The 16,768-nt window shown below is 38.5% G+C and overlaps 1 protein-coding gene across 1 annotated transcript in view; it reads left to right on the top strand.

Annotated features, from left to right (window-relative positions):
* The window catches only part of Pde4b (phosphodiesterase 4B), a 553,986-nt gene that overhangs the window by 26,260 nt on the left and 510,958 nt on the right, over positions 1-16,768 (top strand). The gene's annotated exons all lie outside the window — the stretch shown is intronic.

Genomic DNA, 16,768 nt, shown 5'->3' with positions numbered 1-16,768 from the left:
TGTCTCTTGTGGCTTGTTCATATTCGCTAAGGTTTGAAGGTATGTATTTCTGCAAAATTCATACACTGGAATTTAAACCCCAAGATAACGGATTACAGTCTTAAGAGGTGGTGTTCTTTGGAGGTAATACGATAGACTGTTTCTTCGTTAATTTGTCCCCACACCTCTCCCTAACTCTGCCTTCCTCCTTCCAGCTACTTCCCTTCCCTGCCTAGTTAGAGCCCCAGTTTACTTCCTGTTTTTATGTAGTCCATGGCATTATGTATTTCCACTCCCCCTTCAGACTTCTTTCCCTCTCAGGACCCACATTCTAGCCTAATGACACACAAACACATATTCACACATACTGTACACTTAGATTTGTGTATGAGAGAAAATACGCAATGTTTGTCTGTCTGAGACTGAATCATTTTGTATAACAACACGTTCCAGTTGCATCCATTTTCCTGCCCAAGTCACGAGTTAATCTTTAGAGCTGCATAAAGCTCCATTATATGTATGTACACATTTTCTTAATCCACCTATCTGTTGATAGACATGTGGCTGTGAAGTATCTCTGTGAAATGTTGGGTGCAGAGAAATAAATAGGGCCAGCTTTGTGAGACGAAGTACTATCATGTTTCTCAGTGATGCCTCAAATCTTCAGAACTTTTAGTTTGGTTCTGGCAATCCCAGCCTCTTCCAGTAGAGGCTTCAAAGACATACATTGGCACATGATTGTACCCTAACCAGACAGACTTAAGGAAATGGCAGTTGAGGACACCTGAGAAAAACAACTTGCTTCTCCGTGACTGGGATAGGCAAGCAATGGGGTCATGGGCACCTTGCTTTCCATCTTTCCTGGAATATTGGTGAGAAGATACTGTGTCAGGAACTGTAGTTGGTACCTTGTGACGACCAGTGCAAAAAGCTGACCTGGTCAGGTGGCAGAACAGAAGAGAAAAGACTGCTTTATGCCGAACCCTGAGGATAGTAGGATGATCTCTGGAGAAGCCTCAATCCATTCCCGTGTGCAGATAAGCAAGAATTGCTTTTATTTAATGCCCAGAGCATCTTCTGCTATTCAAAGATGAACGCATCCCAATTGGTGGTAATATGTTGAAAGAATAATCCTTTCCTAATTCTCTCAATATTCTGTTTGAACCTCGATCTGTCTTATATTACATTACCATCCACATAATCTATTGATCGGTCATTTCAACAAGATCTAGGTTAGTTTTTTGTTTGTTTGTTTGTTTGTTTGTTTACTGTCCTGTAGTGAGCTTTATGGATCTATATGATTTTTTCATTTTTAATTTTAAAGCAGCTCATTCCTTTTTTTACACAGCATCCTGCAGGCATATGTTTGGCTACTGTACAGAGATGGCATCACCCTCTTCATGGCACTTAGAGTCATATGTAAGTCTTGTCACATATGACATCTGGAATCTGACTGGCATCAGATTTGCAGTGCACATCTCCATGTTTACTGGGAGACTGTTGATCTATCTTCAGAGGATTTTTACCAAACTCTTTACCAATGCAACAGCTTTCCTTTCCAATATCCACATCTTTTAGGCTCCACAAGATGCCTTACTTTGAAAAAGTAATTTAATGGGAATTGAAATAGTTGTATCTAAAGTCTCTCAAAGCTTCCTTGCAAAATGACCTTAATAGTCTAATCTGTTATTTGCTTCATTCATGTCCCACAAAGGTTTTTGACCAACCTTGCAATGTAACATCTAATAGTTACAGGCTTTGTATTCTAGAGCCTGAGGTAGCAGACTTTCTCTGTAAACAACCAGATAGTAAATAACTAATATTTTGTGAGTCACATGGTCATTATGGTGTATTTTATTTTTATTTTGTTTTTTGTTTTTTTCTTTTGTTTTTATAACTGATTCATTTATTCAGTCTTAGGCAGAGGCCTCATAAAAACAACATGCAGGATAGATTTGGTTCAAGAGCTATGGTTTGCCAGTCTCTTCTTCCATAATTCAAGAAGCTTGTAATACTTCAAGCATAGAGAGCAATCATCTTAGAATACTTGTCAGATACATTATGATAGAGAGCTATGAGTCCTCAAAGAGAAGGCACATTCTAGCATGAGGGGTAGATTTATTTACACAGTGATCTAGAAGCATGTACTATTTGAAGAAATGAAATGCCAAAAGACAATTTTGTGGAAGACACGCTGAAAAAATGCTTTCTGAATTAGAGAAGGATGGGTCAGTACTCAGTTATAGGATAAAGTACAAAAGAAATAGAACAAAGAACATTACTGGCATAAATGCAAGATTAAAAATAGATGGGGTAGATTAGGGGGCTGGAAAGATGCCTTCGTGGTGAGTGGCACATGCTACACTTACACAGGCCCTGACTTTGATTCCTAGTATCTGCATTGGGTGGATCACGAACACCAGAAATTCCAGTCCCAGAGTATCCAGTGTCCTCTTCTGGACTCCATGGGCACCTGCACTCATATACATATACCCACACACGTACAAATGATTAAAATAGGAAAAAAGTCTTAAATAAGAAATAGAGTGAAAAATGGACAATCCATTGTTATAGAAACACTTTCTGTAACTATGATACCTTTTCTCCTTTAGGAGTTCAAGTTTAATTTTCTTTGCCTTGAGTGCATACTGAATTTAACTGGCAAAACAATTGAATACACACACACACACACACACACACACACACACACACACACACACACGGCAGTTCATTTGCAGTGAAGAACTATGGAGAATATTACCTTGGCTAGCTAACATTTGACACTGCCACTAATGGGCTGTATAGCATCGATACCTGATGCTCAGACAAGTTGAGATTACTTTTTTCCTCGGATCTCCCAAATTCATCTCAATAATGAGAAAAATGTCAGATATACCCAGGTCATCTGCAAAATACCTGAAAAGTACTCCTTAGATCCACATATGATCAAGTTCAAGGAGAGTAAGAAGTCTTCACAGAATGGTAATAATAACAAAAGGAATAATGAGTGTGATTTCTAACTTAAGCATATACATTGAAAATTTTGAGGACCTTGGTGTAATTTCCACACTCATGAGGTGGATCATATTGGAGGCCAATGTGGGCTACCTAAGGAGCTCTAGGCCAGCTTAGGCTTAAGTAATCACACAGCATGATCCTGTCCTAGGGAGGAAAAGAATAAAAAGAAGAACAGAAATTAAGTAATGAAACTGAGAGCAGAGAAAGGACACATTGAATAAAACCATGAAACAAAAGATGGTCCACATAATTGATAATTCTCTTTCCAGGCTGAGCAACAGCTGTAGAGAAAAGGCCCAAAAGACTCATGGTAGAAACAAAGAGGGGTTGCATTCCTGAGTCCACAGACATTGATAAGATGATAAGGAATAGTGAAAGCAGATATGTGCCTATATCATCAGCAACTCTGAAGATAATTCATTGAAAGAAGTTTAGAAAACCAGAAGAATCCAAAGTCTATTATATAACTAACTACTTAGTTTAAAATATTTAATACAAGGAATCTAGAACATTCTACAAAACATATAAAGGTAAAATAGTCCTATTTCTTAACAATGTCGTCTTTTTAAATGTTTCTTATAATAGAGGATAAAAGGACACTTTCCAACCCACTTTATGAAGCTAAAATTATTTTAACACCAAAGAAATGAGACAAAAGCTTTATAAGGACATTCTAGAAATATATTTCTCAGGAACATAAACACATGAATATTCAACAAAATATTAGAAAGTTAGCAAATTCACAAGCACAAGACTCAACTCCTGGCAAAATTTAGAGCCAAATGATAGCAAAGTCTCTCCATTAACTGAGTCAGTTTTCCATCATTGGTGAATGCCTTTTGCAGAATAGAGATATAACAACTTTAGGTGTGAAATCTTCTCAAGGTGTAAGGATACATCTGCAAGCTTGTTCTTTCTTTTAATTTTTATTCTTAATACTATTTCTGAGAATATAGAGATTTTCATAGAACTCTTGGGTTAGAAGGTGAAACATGCACATTTGGGAACACATGGGCTCACAGTTGGTATCTCTAATACAGGGTAAAACTAGAAGAAAGAGGATGACCTGGAAGACTGTCTTATGAACCTGAATAAGAACTGAAACAGACTTTTGAGTGATGATAAAGAAAATATGACCTACAGGCATGAAGTGTATTTAACTGGCATCTGGGTGTCTTGGTCACAAGTGCTGTAAATTGACCAAGCACAGAGAAGAAAATTTTGGAAATGGTTTTTGTGTGTTAAGCACAGAAAGAAGACAAGATGAATAGTGCAAGAGGCCCTGGGGTCTCATAGGAGAAAACAATTTGGGGAAAGGGTAGTGCTATTTCATATGATAATCCATTCGAAGGTTGTAGGAGACCTGTATGGTGCATTGTGGTTTTAACTTGCAGAAGATTTCATCTTGCAAACACCACTAAGATTTGGTGAGCTAGAAAGCAGCTTTATAAGTGTGGTGGTTTGGGTGAAATGTCTCCTATAGTCTTGGGCATTTGACTACCTGGTCCCGAGTTGGTGACACTGAGGGGGTTTAAGAAAAATGGCCTTGTTGGAGGAAGTGAATAATTGGACATAACTTTGAGAGTTTAAATACTTTGTCATTTTTGAATTCACTCTCTTACTTCCAGCTTGCTGTTCAATCCATGAGCTCTTAACTATTCCTGTTATTCCTATTACTTCCCCACAATGATGGACTCTTATGCCCCTGGGCTCGTAAGCCCAAATAATCTTTCCTTTCTATAAATTGCATTGGTCATGGTATTTGTCACAACAATAGAAAAATAATTAATAAAATGATCATTACAGAAGTTTTTATAACTCAAACCACTCGTTTTTGGTAGAGAATAAAAAAAATGGTAGTAGTATCAGAATGTTGCCTGGAGCTTTTAAAGATATAACTGTACATATTCTTGATAAGGGAATTGGGTGAGTATGCATAGTTGGCCAAATGATTTGAAGGTTGTAAAGAGAATTAGTCACTGTTCAATATTTTCATGTGTCCTGAGTATATATTGCTCTTCCTTGAAGTTAATGCAATTATGTGACATTCTAAGTAAAGTAAAAATAAGCCACATGATCAATGTTATCTGAACTTGAAGGCCATTTTCAGAAGTGAGAAATAGACTTTTGTGTGTTAGACAACTTAACTTTTAACTATCTTTGTGACCAATTTATAATATAGCCTATTTTCACTTAATGGTATGTTACTGCAAATTTCATCGACTGGTGGGAAAAAGCATATAATTATGGAAATGGGCTTAAGACAGATTTTAACTACAAAAATGTTTTCTCAAATGAAATCTTGCAAACTCTAATGAGATAGATTATGCAGCAGCTTTGCTGGAGCCAGCAGCTGCAAGAGCCTAACAGCTTCATTGGCCCTCGCTGGCCCTCCCTTCCCTAGAGTTAGTCAGTCCTCTGTGGTTCTTGAGGTTCTTTTGTGAAACTCCTAAAGCTTAACAAGGACAACACAAAACCACACCTGTGGAGGATAGATTTGGGCACAAATAGATTTGTGGAAAATGCCCAAACATAGCACGGGCTGCTACAGTACAGACTGGCCCAGTCCCATGGATTGACTGTTCTAGTTGGGTATGATGCTAAAGACTGCTCTAGCTTTGACTGACTGTTTCTAGGCTTTGATCCTCTAATTTTTTTCTTATCTAAATACTGCTTCATTTGTAATTCATTGATTTTTTTTACTTGTTTGTGTTATTGAAAAACACATTCATTTATTACTATTTGTCTACATGATAGCATGCTGAACCAACTTTTAAATTTTCTGGTATTTTTAAGGTAGTTTAAAAGCACAGATATCACTAAAAATTAAATTATGAATTAATGCAAACTTACTACTATGAATTATATATTTTAAAAAACCAGATTATACTTCTCAGAGCTCATCCTTTTCTGATTCCTTTGGTCTTAAGCTTAGTTTCACCTACTGGATTTGGGTAAGGCAAACATGACATGATTTCTGCAGAGTGTCCCTCCCAATTTTACATTTTTAGAGTCACATTGATAGTTTGACATAAGACACAGTATGTGTTAACTCCTCAGAAATTAACTAATTTGACAATTCAGAGCCTCACCCTAGATATGTGCTTTATAAACATTTACTAAAACAGTAATGTGTCAGTTTGTCTCTCTGCCTTAGAATTTAAGCTCCCTAAAAATATAGGGTTTGTTATATTTATTGTTGTCAGTATTAGAAAAAATATGTACTTCTTGAATACATTAATGGCTAGCTCATAACAGATACAGCAGGAATTTTAAAAGAAAACAAGGGAAACCCAGGAGTGGGAGGTATTACAGTTGATTTTGTTTTCTTTCCAGTGGACCTACCTTGCATGTTTTATTGGTCTAATGGGTGGATGGGAAACCATGTCTAATACTGTCTGATTGGCAAATAGAAATCACTCCTCCCAGTTTTCCAAAGAGAGTTTCCCAGAGCAATTCCTGAGCTGTTTACAAGTTCCTGAACAGTTGATACTGCCTTCCACGGAGTTCAGTGCAAGCACGGTTGCAACTTTTATGAACAAAGAGATATGAAATTAACTCAGAGAAATCTTAATCTTTTAAATAAGATCTCTGAAAGCAGGAAGAATAAGATGATACTGGGAAGTGATCAGACATCAGTCCAGACAAGCCAGGCTGGGGATGACCTATATCAAGTCCAAATGAGCAGGAAGGAAAGCAAACTCTCATCCTCTCAGAGCTTCCACTGGAAAGGTCTCTGCTCTTTGTATGCATTGGCTACCTTAATGAAACCACCAGAGGAATTGCCTTTGGCCTAATTTTGCCATATCTGAAAAAATGTTTTCTGAGAACTTTGTGCTACAATAGAACCAGCATCTATGATCTACAGATTCATGGTCTGCCTCTATGATCTACAGATCCATGGTCTGCCTCTGAGCCACTGATACCTTCATGAGCACAGCAGTTCAAGGAAGGAGTAGAATTAGTTACCAGTGATTGATTACATGTACTTCTACAAACAACCTGGCTTCCCTTAGCACAGTGTATTTACTAATACCAGACTTGAGTAACGAGGTTAGAATCTAACTGAGCTATTTCCTGGCTGGATCATGCACTTTCCAGCCCATGGCCATCTCCACTATGTCTGGGTCTACTGTATCTGGCATCTGTACTCTGCCAGGCTATCTGACTGGCCCTGGGAGTCCTCTGGTACTACTGCAGATATATTTTCTCATGTATTGAGACCTGCAACAACTGATGCGCAACATCTAACAAAGGTTGCATTCTGTTCTTTAACAGCAGACAATAATTTCTACTAGGCAGCTAGCCACTCTGGGTCCAATTTTCTTTAGGCTGAACCAAGTGGTCACTGATGCCTTAGCATTCTGTGCCGACACTGAACAAGCTTAACACCTGTGCTATTTTTCTTTCAGATCTTGTTTCCAAGTCTTCTATTTCTTTATCTCTATTGTGTTCCGTTTACCATCTCCGTCTTTATCATCTTGTAAAGATTATTGTCCTCAGAATGGGTAGAGAATAATGCGGATTTACTTGATCTACGTAGAAAGGAAAATGGATGCCATTCTCTCTATGTGAGGTTTTGCTTTGTTTCTATGTTGTCTTTATGTAGCAAGAAGGAGAGAAACACTCTCCAAAGGATTTCAGAGCTCAAAGGGACATTTCCTCTTATATTACCATCACCGTTTTTTGTGTGTATAGTTTGTTCATAGTATAAAGAACTCAATTGCTGGGAACATTCACTTCTAAATTTTAAATAGACCAACTGGCACCAATTATCATTAAGCTCCTGTGGTGAAGGATAGTTTAGATACAGGTAAGTGCTACCAAGACACTCATTTATTTGAAAGGCAAAATGCATATCACATCCAAATGGATAGTATCTGAATTGGTATATGTAAAACCTGGTTCACAAGACCACAGATGCTTTCTCAATATAACTTGTGCTCCAGGAACCAGAGAACAAGACACTGGACAGTCCTGAAGAAATGTGATGTTGTTTGAAACATACTTAATGTAGCATATTCTTGTAGTGTTTTTTTTTAATTTATTTTTTATTAGATATTTTCTTTATATACATTTCAAATGCTATCCTGAAAGTTCCCTATACCCTCCCCCCGCCCTGCTCCCCTACCCACCCACTCCCACTTCTTGGCCCTGGCATTCCCCTGTACTGAGGCATATTAAATTTGCAATATCAAGGGGCCTCTCTTCCCAGTGATGGCTGACTAGGCCATCTTATGCTACATATGCAGCTAGAGACACGAGCTCTGGGGGTACTGGTTAGTTCATATTGTTGTTTCACCTATAGGGTTGCTATAAGACCCCTTCGGCTCCTTATGTGCTTTCTCTAGCTTCTCCATTGGGGGCCCTGAGTTCCATCTTATAGATGACTGTGAGCATCCACTTTACTCTTTGCTTTTGTGTATGTGCTTTAATTCATCAAAATCCATACTGACAGGATATTTAATTGACTCTGGTTGTGGAGGATAACATTAGGGATCATGCAGAAATAAAATATGCAGAGATATATGCTTTCAAGGTAGAAATATGTTGTGTTAAAATAGTTTACATTTTAGTTTCATTGATTTGTCTGTCCTTTAGATCAATATAAATATGTGTATTTGTATGTATGCATGTTCATGTGCATTGTGATATATATTTACATGTGTGTTATGCATATGTATTTGTAATGTATATTTCTGTGTGTTGTGTACCTAACAATGTGTATTTATGTGTAGTATTTGTATTTGTGTATATATATATATATTTGTGTACTTGTGTCCATATGTATTTCTATGTATGTACATTCATATGCCCTGTGATCTATATGTGTGTCTATGTGTATGCATGTTTTTGTGTATGTGTGTTTTTCTTCCTTTATTGTAAGAACAGATACTTCTAGTGATCTATACAGCTCAAGTAGATGGCTTTATGTCAGCCATTCACTCAATTGTGTTCCTTTCCTTTCTCGGTGCTTTGAAGAAATACAGCAAAAAGTTCCTAAGTTCCTCTGGAAAGGCTCCTTCGATATGAGTCATTCTTATAGATCCATAAGATCTCAAATTGTTGTTGCTTGAATGAAAAGTGCAAAAAGAAAGGGAGAGGGGCTATGGAACTGAAAGAACGCTGTGGGGGTGGATGGATGCTGTGCACGATCCCACTGTGATGGGTGATGAACTTAAAGCTGACGGGTGTTGTGCCCAATCCCATTGTGTTGGGTGATGAACTTAAAGGATTGTTCTGAAGAAAACAGCATTTCTGAAAACTTCTCACAAGAATTAGCAATGCCAGGGCTACAATTAAGGTAGAAGCATTCACCTTGTCCTTTAAAAACTAGAAATTACAGCAGCAGCCCAATTAAAAAAATCTTTATGCTATTTACATACAGATTTCCATGATTTTCTAAGATTTGATTTCTTTATCAGATGTTCAAATTGCTATAATTTTAAACACTGAAAAAAAAAACACTTTTAAAGATATTTCTTAGCTACTTTTGCACTGTTATGTCTTTTTTTTTGAGAGCCTCTGTTCAGATCCACATCCCTTATCAACTGGGTGGCTTATTTTAATTCTTATTGATTGATTGATTGATTGATTTTAGTTCCATTAGATCTTGGCTATTACTATAGCTAGGAAAAGTCTCTGCACTCTGTGGGCTTCCTCCTCATTCCATTAATTGTTTCATTTTTTTGTATAGAGGCATCTTAGTTTTATGAAGCCCTATTTGTCAATTGTTGGCCTTAATTCATGAGCAAACAGAGTCCTATTCAGAAAGTCCTTTTCTGTTCCTATATTCTGTAGGGAATTATCTGTTTTATTCTGGAAGTTTCAGCATCCCAGGCTAAGATATATCTTAAAAAGTATTCAATATGCTTAGCAATTACAGAAATACAAATTAAAACTACTTTGAGATTTCATGCTACCCTGTTCAACATGGCTAAGATCAACCAGAGATTGGTAAGAGTATTGGGAATGTGTGCAGTCACTCTGGAAATCAGAGTGGAACATTCTCAAAAAGATAAAAGTAGACCTATCTCTAGCTCCTCCATTGGGGACCTTGTGATCAGTCCAGTGGTTGGCTGAAAGCATCCACCTCTGTATTTGTCAGGCACTGGTAGAGCCTCTCAGGAGACAGATATATCAGGCTCTGAGCTGCAGGGGTTTGCAGCCTCATAGGAGAAACAACAGTATGAACCAACCAGTAGTTCCCAGGAACTAAACCACCAACCAACGATTACACATGGAGGGACTCATGGCTCCAGCTGCATATGTAGCAGACGATGGCCTTGTCAGTTATCAATGGGAGGAGAAGCCTTTGGTCCTGTGAAGGCTCTATGCCCCAGTGTAGGGGAATGCCAGGGCCAGGAAGCAGGAGTGGGTGGGTTGGTGAGCAGAGGGAGGAGGGAGGGGATAGGAGGTTTTTGAAGCAGAAACCAGGAAAGGGGATAACATCTGAAATGTAAATAAAGAAAATATCTAATAAAAAAAGTAGACCTATCATGTGACCTGATAGTCCTATTCCTTGGTATATGCCCAAAGGATTCAATATCCTACTACAGAGATATGTGCTCAGCTGCTGTGAGCAGAAAACAAACTAAATGTCTATTAACTGATGAATGGATGGTCAAAGTATTATATACATATATATTAGAACTTTGTTCAGCTAATAGGAAAATGAAATCATGAAATTTTCTGATGCATGGATGCAATCAGAGGCCACCTAATGCCATCAGCAGGAGACAGGGTTAGCTCCCCTGTTCTCATGCCCTCGGGCCTGGCTTATCTGTACCCATACCTTCAAAGCGTGCTCCTCACTGTGCTGCCCAGTCAAGACTGGAGTCCACTCACTCAAATGCTATAGCCTGTGAGAGGCTGGGACAGCTCTCCTCCCACAGCCCTTGTGGCTGGCTCACCTGTGCCTTGGCCATCATGGTCAGCTTCACTGTATTGTCCAGGGGAGGTTCAGGGTCCCCTCTCCTGAGTGTTACAGCCAGCGAGAGAGCAGGGATAGCTTTCCCACTCACTACCTTTCCTGACCAGCTCTCCCTGCTACTGCATGTGGTGGTGGTAGTGGGGGATGTGGAGGATATCACTGCCACACCCATGACATCTCACACCAGACAAATGGCGGGGCCAAGCTTTCCTGTGCTCTCAATATAAGGGTGGTTCAACTGTGCCTCCTCCAACAAGGCCAGCTCATAGGACCTCAGAGTGTTCTGTTTTATTTATGAAGCCTAGTCCTGTACCTTTAGGGTTGAGTATATAATCTGAAGGACCTGCAGAAGCTGGGAAAATGGAAAGGGATCTTGGGGCAGGGGAAGGAGCTAGAAAAAGTGGGATAGAACACAGGAGCTATGAACAGGAAGGGAAAAATCTAACTGTAACCTTTAAGTAGAGAAGGGGAAAGAAAGGAGTAATACAAAGAAACAACAAGAAGAGACAAATAACAGTAAGGATATTTGAAAAGGTCATAGGGAAGCATGCTATTTTATAAATTTATTTAAAGATACATATATCTGTATTGTACATTCACACTCACGCGCATGCGCGCGCGCACACACACACACACACACACACACACACACACACACAGTGTAAATGGAATTACGCTACATCAGGTCAATACTGTTTACAAGATCTACAGATTTTCTAACAAAATCCCCAGTGCCAGACATGGTAAACCTCCAATAAAGTTGGTCAGGAGGACCCAAGAGATAAAGCCATTTCCCATGGTTGCTTCACAGTTCTTGAAGGTAAGGTTCTATTGCTGATGGTAGCATACATTGTGGACATAGGACTCAGAGAGGTAGAGCTGAACTAACCTGTACTGACTTAGAAGCCTCTTATCAGTGACTCACTCCCTTAGCATCATAATGCACTATGAAAGATGCCAAAAAAGAAAATCAATCAATAGTACTACCTAGCTGTAAATTCTATAAGCAACAACAGCCAGCCCAGCAAGATATCACCAATGGTGCAATACACTTGTATTTTGGTGATAACTTCCTGTTGTCTAATTGGGCATAGTGCCTGCCATACACTAGGGAATACATTCTTGTTTGTTTAAACCTAGCCAACTTTCTGTGACCTAGACCACAGAGGAGAATCTACTTCTGCTATTTTCCTAAACCAATATAATTTCTAACTGTACTCCAAATACACACAATTATACCCACAGATAAGTTTAGCTCTCATTCCTCGCAAAAAGATCTCATTTTTTTTTTGCAGTAGATGAAAACTATTACAGATATCTATAACTGCTTAAAATGCAGAAGATAAGTAACAATTCTTATACCAAGGCTCAAGAAACAGTATGGAAGTGAGAGTAGGGAGATTGTGAGAGCCAAAGGACTAGAGTGCCTTCTATGAGACAGAGTCTTCTGGACATGACAGGGATGCTGCACCCATGAAATAACAATATTTTTGTTTAACCAAAACCTGCATAATGGCACTACCAGCTGACATGACATACCAACAGGAGTAGAAGAAATTTCTCACCTCCTACATGAAGACGATTAATGGCTGCTGAGAGGAGAACCACGTGTCCATGGATGAGCCCGTGATAAATTCTAGAAATCTCAAGTAGTCTGCTCTAGACACATATAACTACAAGCAACACTAAATGGACTCAGCAGTGTGTGTGTGTGTGTGTGTGTGTGTGTTTGTGTGTATGTAATAATTATGGAGGAAAAGACTAAGAATCTAAGAGGAGTAGTGACCTGGGAGGAATTAGCAGGAGGAGAAAGAATGGAAATAAAGCAAAACAGTACTCATATTTGAAACTCTTAATTAAAGAAAAGAGCATAGGAAGAGAGAAATAAGTAGTGTGAAAATAGAGTATAAATTATGTTTGATAAAAAGATGATTAATGAACTGATAGGTACACTGAGAGATCCAACTCTGTCCTCAAAACTCCGTCAATGAATAGTTCTATAGGCTATATTATTCCTTAATAAATATGATAAGGATTTTAATTTAATATAAAAACATACAATCTATTATTTACCTATGATATGTATATGTATGTGTGTATATATATATATATATATATATATTATGAAAAAGTTGTAATTAAAGGAAGATAAATTCCTCTATATCAAACTATGTCTAGTGTAACACACTTTGAAGCAACTTGTTAACATAAATAAAAGACTAAGAAGAAAAATATCATTATGCTATTTATATATCAAATCATATTAATTTGGATTCTAAGATGATCATTTTCTTAAGGCATTAAAAAAAATCACCCATCATTTCAGTGAATGACTATACCTTTATAATGATCCCATGAAAGTTGTGATCTATCTAAAGCATTTTCAACACTGTGCTAAATATTGCCAATGCTAAAGAAAACCAAAGATGGAAGAGTAGGAACAGACATGACAGGGAAGAAGTGCTGACGAGAGATATGAGCTATTTAAAGACAGCTCCTCTTCAGCTGTGTTAATGCAGCAATGCCTGATGAGGGCTCATAAGATAGCAGGCCCAGTGCTGTGCACTGGGAGAATTAAAGATACTCTCTGTCTCCAAGAGCATCTAAAGTGGCTCACTCTATGTCTGCTATGTGCACTTTTCGTCTCTGAACTTTCAGCATCTAGCATAGAGCTTACCACATAAAAGGCGATCAATATCTACTTGAACCAAGTATCTGCTGTCAAAGAGAACAGATGAGATTTCACTGTGTTGAATCATATTTGGGCTTCTTGGAAGCACAAAATGAAAGGTAACACAGATTTTAGGACTTCATGAAATTGCTAAGATACTGGTAGGATACAGAATTATATAATAATACTGATTATATCATCATGGTAAAGTATACAGAGCTTAATGCTTCAGTCTGTGTATACATTTAATATAATGGCAAGAGCAGAATTCAGGATAAAACACCTTGTCATCTTGAGCAAGCCACTTACCGTAACCTTTGAGCCTGAGATTTCTCCATCTTTGAAATGAAGGTTTATCGCTTCTCAGCCTTTTGGCTAAGATCAAGTGAAATGAAGGCTTACAGAGTTCTTCATCTAAAGTCATGGGTGATACTAAGGCCTTGAAGGGTTGAGCATAATTTATAAAATGTTATGAGAATGAGAATATAGTTTTACTTAGAGAGGGTGCAGACTTTAATAGATTTTATAGAGGTCTATGCCACCACTAAATTAGCTTAATTTCTGGTTTAAGTTATCTCTAGCATTTATTTTTCTTTGAAAAATCTTTAGACTAACTGGTAATATTATTCAATAAATTAAAATTACAAAACAAACCTTTAAACTTATATGTGAGAAAAACATTTTTGGGTAGGTTCCTGTTTTCTTCCCTAGTAAATAATTAACTAATTAAGGACCTAATGAATATTTATTGATAACCATCATGTACTCTGAACTGATAAAAACAGGGAACATAGTAAAAACACATCAATATCTTTAAAAGAATTTATTATCTAGGAAAATATAAATTATCCTTCCCTTTCCTAAAAGCAAATCTTTATTTTATGTGTATGAATGTGTGCGTGTGTGTGTGTGTGTGTGTGTGTGTGTGCGCGCGCGCGCACACCATGTGGTGACCACAGAGTCCAGAAGAGGGCATTATATCTCCTGGAACTGGATAGTTGTGAGCTACCATGTAGGTGCTAGGAATCAAATCTGGGTCTGCAGGAAAGCAGTCAATGCTCCTAAGCTCTGACTCACCTATTCCCCAGCCCCTACTCTTCCACTCAGTATAGAAGTAGAAGGGAATCTTGCACCACAGAATAACTACAGGGAGATTTTATTTAAGACTACTCAATATCAAAAGTATAGCAAATAAACACAGGGATAGTTACAGAGCTGTGATGTAGTACTATGGTTCAGGTATGGAAAGATTGCATGGGAACACAAAAGAGCCATTCCAAGATTATCTATTTTGTTCTGTCTTTCAGCAATCTCAAGTCTAATTGGTACCCCAAAATGAACAAGTTACTGAAATGTGAGCAAAATAGGTTGCATCATAGTAATTAACTACCTCATTCTCTGCTGCTTTTGGAAAAGGGGAGTTTTCCATGTAGGTAGAGGAGGCCACAGGTTGGAAACAAGGCAAAGAAGAACTGAACTGTGGGAGGACTCACATGAGAAGATGATATAGAACATCTTCTGGCTAATCAGAAGCATAAGGCACAGACCAAAGGGCGGTGGGATCACAGTTAGAAATTAGACCAGAGTCAATGAAGGGTCTGACTATTATCCTTTAGATGTGGGGGGACATCATGAGTTTATGCAGAAAGGGAAAATAGACAGGACTGTGCACCCCAGAGCTTTCCCCAGAATGAACTGAACTGGGAAAGACAGAGAAAGATCTTGTGTAATGACAGACTTGTGAGGACAAAGGGGACAGAGAAGAGGGAGCAGGTCTGTACGCAGTGCCGAGGCACTGTGGCAGGATCTGAGTGGCTACAGCATGGGAATGAACAAGGCAATGGCAAAAGGAATCAGGGTTATGGGTGGGTGCTGTTGTTAGTAACAGAAATGAGAAAGCCAGAAGGTCAAGTGAACATGGCCAAAAGCCGTGGTACTCAGTTTAGTTATCACTGATGTCAGTGTGGATGGGAACAGCTAATTTAGCCTTGAGAACACGGACTGCAGGCTCTGAAGAGCAAACAATCCCAGTGAATCTAGGCTTAAGGACCAACATGTATAGGTGATCGAGGCTATTTAAACAAATCTTATAGTGGCTATTTAAAAATTTAGCATGTATGAGTTAAGAGGTCCCAGGTGCTAAGTTCTCTAAAGTACTATGAACTTCATCTGACTCATTGTCCTAAACTTGAGATGGTACCCAGTGCATGCTATGTGGTTAGCATGTGTTCGCTGGACAGAAAATCAAAGAGTCTATGCCAAGAACTACACAGATAAGAATAAATTCACGACTGTAGAGGACTTACACATAAAGGAGTGTGTTGTGTTATGAGAGAGCAGCAAGCAAGTCCAGGAAGTCTATCCAAATATGTTTCTCAGAAATGCCATTGACATTCTCAGAATGTGAGTGCCATTTGTGTAGTCAGGGATGTCTGAAAGGGGATGAATATGGAATAATCAGATATGTAAGGTGGATATAGATAGGACAAAAGGAAGAGATGAGAATGGAGATACACAGGGGCAGAATTATAGGATATATCCACTGAATGGAGGAACTGGGAATGACTGAGGGGTGTGAAGAGGTGAGGCAGTGATTACACCCTGAGGCACAAAGGCCTGCATGAGTCAGGGTGAGAAAGCCCCAGCTTCCAACAGGCAAGAGGCATTATTGTATCCCTTAGGAAGGTTGCAGAAAATATCTCAAGATTTGTTCTGGTGTCTCTTTGATCCTTACCTGTCCCTTGCCTGTCTCTGGGGACTCTTATTTTCGTATGGGAAATTGTTCTTTTCTTTCTTTGGAGGAAACACATATGTGCACATTCTCTGAGTCTTTGTGTCTCTCTCCTCTGTCTCTCTGTGTGTCTCAGTCTCTCTGTCTCGCTCTCTCTCTTTCTGCTCTTTTTCTTACATTTGCAAATAAGAAGTTGTGTACTCAAACACACCATTCTTCCAACTTTTAAAAATAAAGCTGTAATTTGAAGTTTCCTTTTGGTTAAATTTAATTATTCTAAAACCGGCATATCTGTATGTATGCTTGCTTGGTGAGATTAAACATTACTTGCCTCTTTTGAGGACATGACACCCGTGGGACTAAGACAGTTATAGACAATCCTGGCAACAAAGTTACCATGGAAAAGTGTGCCTGAGTGGATGCCATATATTTTTAT

Source organism: Mus caroli, unplaced genomic scaffold (genome assembly GCF_978045245.1).
Source record: "Mus caroli unplaced genomic scaffold, Mus_caroli_1 scaffold_6, whole genome shotgun sequence".
Classification (NCBI taxonomy): Eukaryota; Metazoa; Chordata; class Mammalia; order Rodentia; family Muridae; genus Mus; species Mus caroli.
This window is presented reverse-complemented; position numbering and strand designations above follow the sequence as displayed.